The sequence below is a fragment of the Monomorium pharaonis genome, chromosome 4, assembly GCF_013373865.1.
Source record: "Monomorium pharaonis isolate MP-MQ-018 chromosome 4, ASM1337386v2, whole genome shotgun sequence".
Lineage (NCBI taxonomy): Eukaryota > Metazoa > Arthropoda > Insecta > Hymenoptera > Formicidae > Monomorium > Monomorium pharaonis.
Genome location: NC_050470.1, coordinates 16819069 through 16830934, shown reverse-complemented (window position 1 = coordinate 16830934; position 11866 = coordinate 16819069). Strand labels below are relative to the sequence as shown.

General features: G+C 31.0%; 1 protein-coding gene across 8 annotated transcripts in view; it reads right to left on the bottom strand.

Moving 5' to 3' along the window:
• Positions 1-11866, bottom strand: part of LOC105834815 — a 110766-nt gene that overhangs the window by 61973 nt on the left and 36927 nt on the right. The window contains exons 1-2 of one of the 8 annotated variants that reach the window (XR_004962769.1): positions 5966-6042; positions 5632-5868 (exon numbers count right to left, since the gene is read on the bottom strand). The exons of the other annotated variants lie outside the window; for them this stretch is intronic. The gene's annotated coding sequence lies outside the window, so the exon portion shown is untranslated. Of the gene's footprint in view, positions 1-5631; positions 5869-5965; positions 6043-11866 lie in introns of those variants that run through there. 8 annotated transcript variants of the gene reach the window in all.

Below are 11866 nucleotides of genomic sequence, written 5' to 3'. Positions count from 1 at the left end.
AGTGTCGATTTTTCTTAATTTTTGTGATAATGTAAAAATAATGATCTATTTTTTTATTCACTAAATTTTTTTGTATCTACTAGAAAAATTAAAAACTGTCAATTAAAAAGATTCCAAAATAAATTTAATTTTGACCTAACTGGCCAGATTTAAGGCACTACGTTTCGATTATAGGTCTTTTTCAAATGTGATACGTACATACGTTACATTATACACAAAAATACGATCTATGACATATGTTCAAATAAATCATCTAAAAGACAAGATAACGAATTATATAAAACTAAAGAGTGTAATATTAATTAATAATTATTACCCTATTTACTTTATAGATAAACACACTCGTTCTCGTGTTAATGAACTTAAGCATTCACACCAAGAAAGTATGGTTAAAACCGCAGTTAAAAGATTTTATTACTATCCCTTTCATCAAAGGGTTAAGTGACAACATTAGTCATATACTTGGTGATCTAAAATTTAGAGTTGTACATATTACTCCCAAGAAATTTAATTTAAATTAATAAAAAGAGGCAAAGATAAATTACAACATTCAAAACAAACGCAACTTGTATATAAAATCGATTGTAATTAATGTGATGCAGTGTATATTGGTTAGACTAAGCAACATGTAGGAACGCGCATAAAAGAATACCAACGTGATATTATAAAACAACTTAATAATCATTCGGTGATTAGTCAACATAGGAGCACTTACGGACATGATTTCAAATGGTCACAAGCAAAAATACTATATAAAGAAGTAGTGGCAAGGAAACGTGAGATACCTGAAACACACATTTTTTATTATAAAATATTATCATACCATTAATCTACAAACTGACAGTGAAAAGTGAGTAGTATTTATGACAGAGTAATCAAAACTACTTAGTTTATGACGTATTTATTTTAGTATACTTGATGATTTTGTTTTTGGTCACTCCTCTACTTGTGATTATTTTTCACTTTCCCTTTGTTTGTTATTCGGCTCAACATCTTGTTACGAAAGTAACGCACATACTATAACACTTTTATCAGAATTTTTTATTTTATATCTGTATTTTTCATGACGCACATGACTGTAAGTATTACTATAATTGCTTTCTTTTTAATTGCGTACACCCTTTGGTTTTATATAATTTGTTATTTTGTTTTTTAGATGATTTATTTGGATATATGTCATAGATCGTATTTTTGTGTGTAACTCCACAAAACATAAAAATATACTTACAAGGGAACGGACAAAAATGTCCCTCACCGATTTCAATGAGCTTTGAATATGTTGTAGAACATAAAAAAATATTACACCCATATTTTTTTTTAGCGGCGTATCTCGACGTTTAGGAGTTGAAACCACCCCTTGAAAATAACAGGTTTTTTTGTTTTTGGCGAATATCTTTGAAAATATAAGGTTTATGAAAAAATGATTTATACAAAAGTTTTATGGTATTTTATTTTCTTTACAATAGTATATTTAGATTTTCCCAAAATTTCAAACTTTTTAATTTACCCCACCTCCACCCCTTTTTTCAAAATTTTGGAAATTTTGTAAGGGCAAAAATTAAAAAGCATTAAAAGTTAAATCCATCCAAATATAATAATATATGGATTCCATCATTCTCAATTATTGGCAAAACAAGATGATTATCTCGTGCTATAGGCGCCGCGCTAGAAGTTGCGTTATTTCTTTAGTCGCGTCACATTCAATAACTGCCTCTCCTGCGTATATTTTTATATTAGAACATAAAAACCTTAATTACACAATACTCAACGTATTACATGATATTAAGTATAAATGCATATATATAACAAAAGTAGCATATATATACGTATGTGCGTACGTACATTTTCATTGTTACAAATGCGAATATAAATTAATATAAAGCAAAATATTTTTTTAATATTTAAAACGGCAAATGCAATATAACAAAATATATAATATTAAAAGAGAAGTATAAAATATAAACTGCAATAACTATTTGCATAATTATCAAGAGACACGGTAGTGTCTCGCGCCAAGTGAACGCGCAGCGCGAGACCACCATACATTTACGCGAGTACGCGACTTGCGAGTACCTGAGATTATCAGATCTCAATAACGATTTAACCTATCGAGTTCTAACTAGGTTCAATCGAAAGCTTGGGTTTGATTTATAAAAGAAAATGTTTTCATTTTTTTTCTGCGTGCTCTACGAGCGGAGATATAGCGACGCAAAGTCCAAAATGTAAATTTTTCATTTAAGATACGTCGTCGGTCTTTGTCGAGTACACGAATTCAACACGAGAGGGCTCTTCTAAGACTTACCTGTGACAGTTTCTTACAAAGTATATACTGCATATTGATATGATGATAAATCGCTGTCATTTGTGATATGATCATTTTGTGAGAGTAAAGAATAAATATTAAGTGATATATCTGTAAATCGTACGGTTAATAATTTCTTATAAGAAAAGTCTCGTAGATCCGACGAGAAGTGCGCGTTCATAGTCGAATATACTTTGACGTTAGCAGACGAGTCCGCGGCGAGTTTCACGGCGATAATGTGACAGTTCGGGATTAATGATGTGACATGCGCGAGGTTAATAGCGAGCAAGTTTTTATTTAGTTTCTGTACGCGCGCGCGCGCGCGTGTGTGTGTTGTGTGTGTGTGTGTGTGCATTTTTTATCTCTTTCTCTCTTTTTTTCTTTATATAAATAATGCTTTCCTTCTTTTTTTCCTTATGTTATACACAGGGTAATGAAAATGCAAATTAAAAAATAATGCATTACTTATTATTTTTTTAATAAATAATTATTTCTTTACTCAATAATTATTAAAAAAGTAATGCGTAATAAAAAAAATCGCATTACTTATTTCAAAAGTAATGCGTAATGAAAAATATTGCATTACTTATTAAAAAAGTAATGCGTAATAAAAAAAATCACATTACTTATTAAAAAAGTAATGCGTAATGAAAAAAATCGCATTACTTATTAAAAAAGTAATGCGTAATAAAAAAAATCGCATTACTTATTAAAAAAGTAATGCGTAATGAAAAAAATCGTATTACTTATTAAAAAAGTAATGCGTAATGAAAAAAATCGCATTACTTATTTTAAAAGTAATGCGTAATGAAAAAAATCGCATTAATTATTAAGAAAGTAATGCGTAATTAAGGATCTTCGCATTAGTTATTGAAAAAATATTTTTTAATGAAATAGTAATGCATTACTTTAATTAATCTTTATTACTTCAAGCATATATACAAAGTATGCATTATTTAGAACCCTGTCAATTTGTGACCACATAATTTGAATTTTATGTTACATTTTATTTTTGATTCAATTTAAGTCAAGTGCACGCTCATTATTTCATATTAAATAAATGTATGAAAAATATTCGAAAATGTTGTTTTTTACGGTTAGCATTATTGTTAATTATAATTCAATCTAATTGAACTCGGACTGCAAAATATTTTAATACCGAATTGATTATTTAAAAAATAATGCGTAATAGGAACAATCGCATTAATTATTTCAAAAGTAATGCGTAATAAAAAAAATCGCATTACTTATTTCAAAAGTAATGCGTAATGAAAAAAATCGCATTACTTATTTCAAAAGTAATGCGTAATGAAAAAAATCGCATTACTTATTTCAAAAGTAATGCGTAATGAAAAAAATCGCATTACTTATTAAAAAAGTAATGCGTAATGAAAAAAATCGCATTACTTATTTCAAAAGTAATGCGTAATGAAAAAATCGCATTACTTATTTCAAAAGTAATGCGTAATGAAAAAAATCGCATTACTTATTAAAAAAGTAATGCGTAATGAAAAAAATCGCATTACTTATTTCAAAAGTAATGCGTAATGAAAAAATCGCATTACTTATTTCAAAAGTAATGCGTAATGAAAAAATCGCATTACTTATTAAAAAAGTAATGCGTAATTAAGGATCTTCGCATTAGTTATTAAAAAAGTATTTTTTAATGAAACCGTAATGCATTACAAAAAGTAATGCATTATAGAGAACCCTGGTTATAGTTCTAGTAATTATTCGTTATTACTCGTATACTATATTTATTACGAGTAATTATTTAAATTATTAGAACTATGTATAACATAAGGAAAAAAAGAAGAAAAGCATTACTTACACAAAGAAAAAAAGGAGAGAGAGATAAATAAAATTTACAAATAATACACACACAGACACACATATACACACATATGTAGATATATACATCCTTCTATATACATATGACGTATGAAAATACTTACTTATATATATAATCTAGACAATCTAAGACAATCTAAGACATTATTTTTTCCATAAATTAGTATGTAGAAATATAATATGTATATATGTATACGTTTTTTTTTAGTAGAAAAGAACCTTCAAATCATTGTGGCTATTTCCCGATTATCTGCTGAAAGAGAAGAAAAAAGAAAGAGAAAAAGAGAATAATAAGCACAGCCATAAAAAACCTTTTCTTTTAATATATAGCCATAAAAAATTGACAAATTACAAACAGAAGTTGACAAAAATAATATAGAGAATAAAGCTCTACAGGAAATTACAAAGCATGCAGTATTAGGTAGTTAGTATATAGTAACAAATGCTTGTTGCTGCAGTTATAAATATTTAGAGTCTATGTATAAAACAATATAAAATTATAAGTGTTGAACAATTACAAAAATTTGATCTATCTGGCAAAAGTAATAATATAGGAATACCTTTGTTTCTCTATTTAAAAAAAATGATTTAGCAAAGCGTGTGAGGAATTCAAGAAGCTACGCATATATCAAGCCAATGTGTCATTGTTAGATATTTAGGAAGACAAAAATTTGGTACATTATTTACTACCGTATTTCACTTTCTAAATCTTAATCAGTGGATATTCACTAATTCGCAATGGCATACTTATAACTGTGATAATCAGTGAATATTCACTGACGCAGCCTAAATGAGATGCTTAATACTACAAAATGTGATATCCGAACAAAATTACCTTTTTTAAAAAAAAGTAAAAAAAGGCGCCAAGTGTGGGTATGTGCGCCCTTAAGGGGCTACATACACCCAGAGACGTAAAAAATAGGCCTTTTTCTCGATTTTTTTTCGAAACGTAATGTATGTAATTAATCCTAGTTTTCTTTACTTTAAAATACATTCTTAGAACATGTTTCAGAATAAATTTGAACTAAAAATATTTAAAAATGGCAGAGATATTGTCCTCGTCGCAAGACCTTGTTAAAAAAAGATGCTCCGCGGTGCCAATTGCAACTCGTACAGGACTTATCTAAAACAGACCAGCCTAGAATTTTCTTAAACTAAATGATATTATCTAGTTTTTATCGCGGCCAATTTTAAAAATATCAATTTTTGGCAAAATGGCGGCCGTTTAAAGAAAAAAAGCAATTTTTAAAGGTAAAAATCGGTCGTTTTTTTAATTTTAAAAAAAAGTAAGAGCTCTTAAAAAAATCGCCACGGTAAAGGCTGCCTTTTTTGATAGATTAAGCCCTCCAAATTTCAAGTAAATCGGTTCAGCCGTTTTCGAGATATTTTTGGCACGCGTTTTGAAAACATGGTTTCGAGAAAAACGCGTTTAAGTTTGACATTCGGTTAAAACGTAGATAATTTTTTTTCAAACTTACATGGAGTCATCCACTCCAGGGCCATACAGTGAACCCTCCCCAGATGTAGCGGCATCAAAGGCTTCGATTCTAGTTTGCCGGCGTAATATTCTTGCGTAAGCTAGCTGCTGCAAAGGATTAGAAGGCGCTCATCGCACCCCAACATCGCTAAACGCGCTTGGATCCTTCTCGCTCTATCTCCGACAATTTTCAAGGAATCACTTTGAAACTTGCAAGGGATATTCTCAAGACTTTATACTTTACAAATATGCAAAAAACGAAAAAGCAATTTTTTTCAAAATTTTTGGGTGATGTAGCCTCTTAAGAAAAAAATATATTAGGTAAAGTGTCTTACTGTCCTATTGTTTTATTCTCTTTTCTACACAAATAATCCATCCTCTTCCTCCATTCTTCCTTCTTCCTGCACTCCTCTGGCTCCTCTCACCTCTCCGTCCTTCTCCTCCCCTCTTCTGTCTCCTTCTGTCCATTTTTCTTTCTCGGTACCTCTCTCCATTCACCTTCCTCTCTTTCTTAAAAAAAAAGAAAATATTATATTAGGTAAATTGTCTTACTGTCCTATTGTTTTATTGTCTTTTCTACACAAATAATGATATAAAGTAAATGCGCCAATTATAAAAATATTTGTACAAAATTTATTTATTATAACTTTTTATTAAAATATTTAATAATAAACGGGCTTGATGATCAAATAATTACATGATTAAAATCAATCAACGGGATTATAGTAAAGCAAAAACTTGGCGTGCCCGGCTCGTTGAAACGCAGTGACCCACATGACAATGTCATACAATATGGAAATTATTTATTAAAATAAAATAATGAAAAAATAATAACCTATTAAAAATTTTACAAAGATAAAAAAGATATGTCAAGTACACAACGTATTCAAAAATAATACGAATACAATTAGCCAAGTATATTTGAAAAAAGATTTAGAAAAATTCTATAAAATTTATTAAAAAATTATTTTAAAAATGGAAATGAATAATAATAAATAATGAAGCAAAAACTGATAGATAGTAAAACAATACTTAAGCCACATTAATTTCATTCTTGTGTATACATTTATTGATATTAATAACATAAAGTCTTGAAAATATAGAAAAAATGCGAGCCGGGTACGCCAAGTTTTTGCTTTATTATAATCCCGTTGGTTGATTTTAATCATTTAATTATTTGATTATCAAGCCCGTTTATTATTAAATATTTTAATAAAAAGTTATGATAAATAAATTTTGTATAAATATTTTTATAATTGGCGCATTTACTTTATATCATTATTTGTGTAGAAAAGACAATAAAACAATAGGACAGTAAGACAATTTACCTAATATAATATTTTCTTTTTTTTTTTAAGAAAGTGAGAAAGGTGAATGGAGAGAGATACCGAGAAAGAAAAATGGACAGAAGGAGACAGAAGAGGGGAGGAGAACAACGGAGAGGTGAGAGGAGCCAGAGGAGTGCAGGAAGAAGGAAGAATGGAGGAAGAGGATGGACAGGAGGAAGGAGAGGATGAGGAGCAGATTAGATGAGAGAGAGAGAGAGAGAGAGAACTACGCAGAGGGAAAAACGGAGGACAGGAGGAGAAGAAGACGACAGGAGGAGAAGAAGACGACAGGAGGAGAAGAGAGAAGAATGTAGTGTGGAGAGGGGTGGAAGGAGATGACGAAGAGAGAGGAGGTCTTTTGTGGAGGATATTATGGAGAGGGTGTTTGGGTGAGGAAAGGAGGGTGGCTTTTGACAGGGTGGAGGAAAGGAAGGGGGAGGGGGGAAGTGGGTATTGATAGCGGAAATGGAAAGGGAGGTGGATAGAGAGGAGATATTGGCAAGGGGAGGGGAAGTGAAAGGGACATGGAGGGTGGAAGTGGATGAGGATTTGATGAGTGAGTCCCAGATGCGCACAGTAATAAACAGACACAGCAAGCTGAATGAAACGGACACAGATCAAATGCGCACAGACCAAATGCGCACAGACCAAATGCGCACAGACCAAATGCGCACGGACCAGATGCACACGGACCAAATGCGCACAAACCAAATGCGCACAGTTGCAAACCCATGTGGTGCAGAGAATGCTTTGCACACACACACACACACACACACACACACACACACACACACACACACACACACACACACACACACACACGAGCGGGTGCAAAAGGGGCTTCGCCCCTCCCTCCCGCACTCACCCCGTCGGTAGAGGTGCCCGAAAAGTCGCAACCCATGTGGTAAGTTTGTTGGTTACTGTGTCCGTTTGGTCTGTGCGCATTTGGTTCGTGCGCATTTGGTTCGTGTGCATCTGGTCCGTGTGCATTTGGTCTGTGCCCATTTGGTCTGTGTCCGTTTCACTCAACCTGCTGTGTTCGTTTATTACTGTGCGCATCTGGGACGCTCCCGTATAAGATCATTTATAATTGCACTTTTATTTCTTATATGACGATATATAAACATATATAAACATATATTTGTAAATATAAACAAATAAAAGGTATTTTTTCATGGGTAAGTGCATATAAGAGGTATTTTTTCCCGGGTGTTCTAAAGTTTAGTAAAAATGTACCAATTTAGAAAAATTATTGTAAAATAATAAACAAATTCAATTTTTTTAACTTTAATGCTATATAATAAGAGTCATTTCACGGAATCCGCAAATGAAATCTGGAACCATAGTCACCGATTCCGTTTAATTTGCAGAAAAAATTTGTCAATATGAGTTAAAACAATCTGAATTTTTTTAATTTTTAAACCCACGGGTTTAGCGGGAGCGCTGCTATTATTTTCTTGACATGTCGCGTTTCGAGATCGCTTTAAAGTAAATTTTAACCAATTTCTTCTTTTTTGTTCTTTTGTCAAACGTTTACATTTTTATGTAAAATTTCCTGCTCTTTCCAATAAAAACATTTCCAATTTTCTCAAAATTATAGAAAGCATTAAAAATGATAATTTTTTTAGAAAAATCCTGTTTTTTTATACCTTCCCCAAAATTTATTTTAAAATGAATATTTTCATTGAAAAGGGCAGAATTTTTCACATAATATATGTAGTTTAAAGCTTTTAGTTATTAGTCCACCTAACGACAATATTTGCTTCATACAAAAAAATCTATAGTTTATATGTATAAAATAATTACGTCGCCCCCTATAAAAAACTCTCAGAAATAATATCGTGCAATTAGAAATAAGATTAGAATCCTAGAAAAAAAGATTCGCATTCCGCAAATTGGAAAATGAAAAAACGAAAATTTGGGTTATGTACACGTAAAAAGTCGATAAGTAGAGCAATATGAGAAAAATTTTTTTCGTTTTCAATATAAAATCCAATTTATAGATTAATATTAATATGTGTACTTTAATTCTGGAAAAGGATTTCTAAATCTATACAAGAAATACATATGAAATCTCATTAATGATGTGCACGAATGACTCTACATTATCGACCTCGATCAAATTTCAAAGACACTCCTGGATCCCCTTAATAGTTAGTACCAAAATTAAATGAATGAACAAATTATTTACTATTTCTAATTATATATTCGTCCTTATTAATGATTTTTTATTAAAGTCGTTGTACAGCCATCAATCTATTTTTATTTTTATAAAGTTCAAAGATGTTGAAATTACTTTTGCTTAAGGGGATCCAGGAGTGCCTTTGAAATTTGATCGAGGTCGATAAGCTAGAGTCATTCGTGCACATCATTAATGAGATTTTATATGTATTTCTTGTATAGATTTAGAAATCCTTTCCCAGAATTAAAGTACACATATTAATATTAATCTATAAATTGGATTTTATATTGAAAACGAAAAAAATTTTTCTCATATTGCTCTACTTATCGACTTTTTACGTGTACATAACCCAAATTTTCGTTTTTTTCATTTTCCAATTTGCGGAATGCGAATCTTTTTTTCTAGGATTCTAATCTTATTTCTAATTGCACGATATTATTCCTGAGAGTTTTTTCTAGGGGGCGACGTGATTATTTTATACATATAAACTATAGATTTTTTGTATGAAGCAAATATTGTCGTTAGGTGACTAATAAATAACAATTTTTTTTTATTTATCAGAACAAATCGTACGTCGCCCCCTTCATTTTTGTGCGTACTTTAATCCTGTAAAAGGATTTTGCATTCTGTTACTCCAATTCGAAAATCCAAGTTCCCCAAAAAATGTCGGTAACTCTGTCACTCCCGGATCCCCTTAAGCATATCATTCCATATAATTCAGAAGAATTAATAATCCTGAGTCCCTTTCACTGTATTGTGTGTAATATACCGTTATTCGAAAAATATTTTTATTTGCTTACAAGTCTTGTAAGATAATATTACTTTATTTAAATATAAAATATATTGTTTTCTTCAACTCCTGTTGTCTATGGGTACGTTTTTGGAGTTGGCATTACGAATCAATAGAGCATGCTGCGATCAGATGTGCCGAGTGTTTCACGTAACTCGAGAATCGTTAAAGTGTATCGATATAAAGAGCATAACTTTTTATAACCTTTTTGCATCATTTTCGTCTTGAAATGGCAACAAAAAAGTGCTCACAAAAAGAAACTAAAAAAATGTTTCATCCTTTTAACTTGAATTCAAATCGTAAGCAAAGCAAACAAAAATATTTTTAGAGCCATGATATGCTACAATCAAAACAGTAAAAGTCACTCAGAGTTATCACGCGATAATTCTTCTGAATGACATAGTAGGATATGGTCATGTAAAAATTAATTTTATCATCATTAAAATTTATAAAAATAAAAATAAATTGATGGCTATACGACTTAATAAAAAATAATTATTAAAGACGAAAATATACCCCCATAGAAATGAAACCTCCAATAGACGTCCATTAGACGTCTGCCATGGAAGTTTGAACTTCCAGTGGATGTCCATTAGACGTCCAACATAGAGCCATTAGAAATCCACAGTGCGCATTGGGAGTCACATTTCCGCACTGCGTACGTCTATTAGACCTCCATTAGACGTCGTCAAAGAGGTCTATTAGACGTTGTGTGGATTATTGATAGAGGCTTCACGAAACCTCAGTGGATGACTGGCGGATGTTTTGTGGATCATTAGTAGAGGCTTCATGGAGCCTCAATAGATGATTGACGAAATAAAAATTTAAAATAAAAATTTTATTTTTTTAAAATTATTTTTATCAACAGTACATACTAAATTTAGGACAAATTCTTATTAATTAATTAAATTTAAATTATATTATTTTATTTTATTTTTACTTGCCGTTGGTGGATTTCGAACCCGGGGCCTTAGGATTACGAACCTTGTACTCTATCTGCTACTCCAATTTGACTCATCGATATGGGTACTTATTATTGTCTACATACACCTATATGTTATAAACTGACGCAATTATATTATTTTTTATAAAAGCAATTAAATTTTGCAAAATATTTTAAAAATAAATTATTTATTACGCATTAATTTCATTGTTAAATTTATCTTTTTCCATAATCTTAATAATTTGATGAAAATTGGGATCTATTTAGCATTAATACTTTGAAGCGTTCAAATGGTTAATTAGATGGTTAACTATATAGATCATATATTCTAAGAAAAATTGAATAGTACGTTTATTGTCATAAGGATAACATTTTCAAGAAACTTAAATGAAACTCTTTAATAAGATATCTCAAAGACCTCTCTTAGTAAACGTTTCTGATAAATGTTACCATTTTGACATCATTTCCAACATACTTAAATGTTTTCTTAAAAAAGTTCTCTTAAAGTTTTCATTCTGACAAGAGTGTTGTCTAGGTAACTTCCACCATGGAAGTAAATGTTTCATAGAGCTATGGAAGTTTAATGAATCCCTAATGGACGTCTATCTGACTTCTACTATGGAAGTAAATGTTCCATACAACTATGGAAGTTTAATGGATCCCTAATGGACATCTATCTAACTTCCATCATGGAAGTAAATGTTGCATAGAGCTATGGAAGTTTAATGGATCCTTAATGGACGTCTGTCTAACTTCCATCATGGAAGTAAATGTTCCATAGAGCTATGGATGTTTAATGGATCCCTAATAGACGTCTATCTAACTTCCACCATAGAAGAAAACATCCAATGAAGCTATAGATGTTTAATAGATCCCTAATGGATGTCTATCTAACTTCTACTATGGAGGTAAACCTCCAATGCAGCCATGGAAGTTTACTGGATCTTTAATGGACGTCTATCTAACTAGAGCACTAGAAAAGTAGGTATTCTC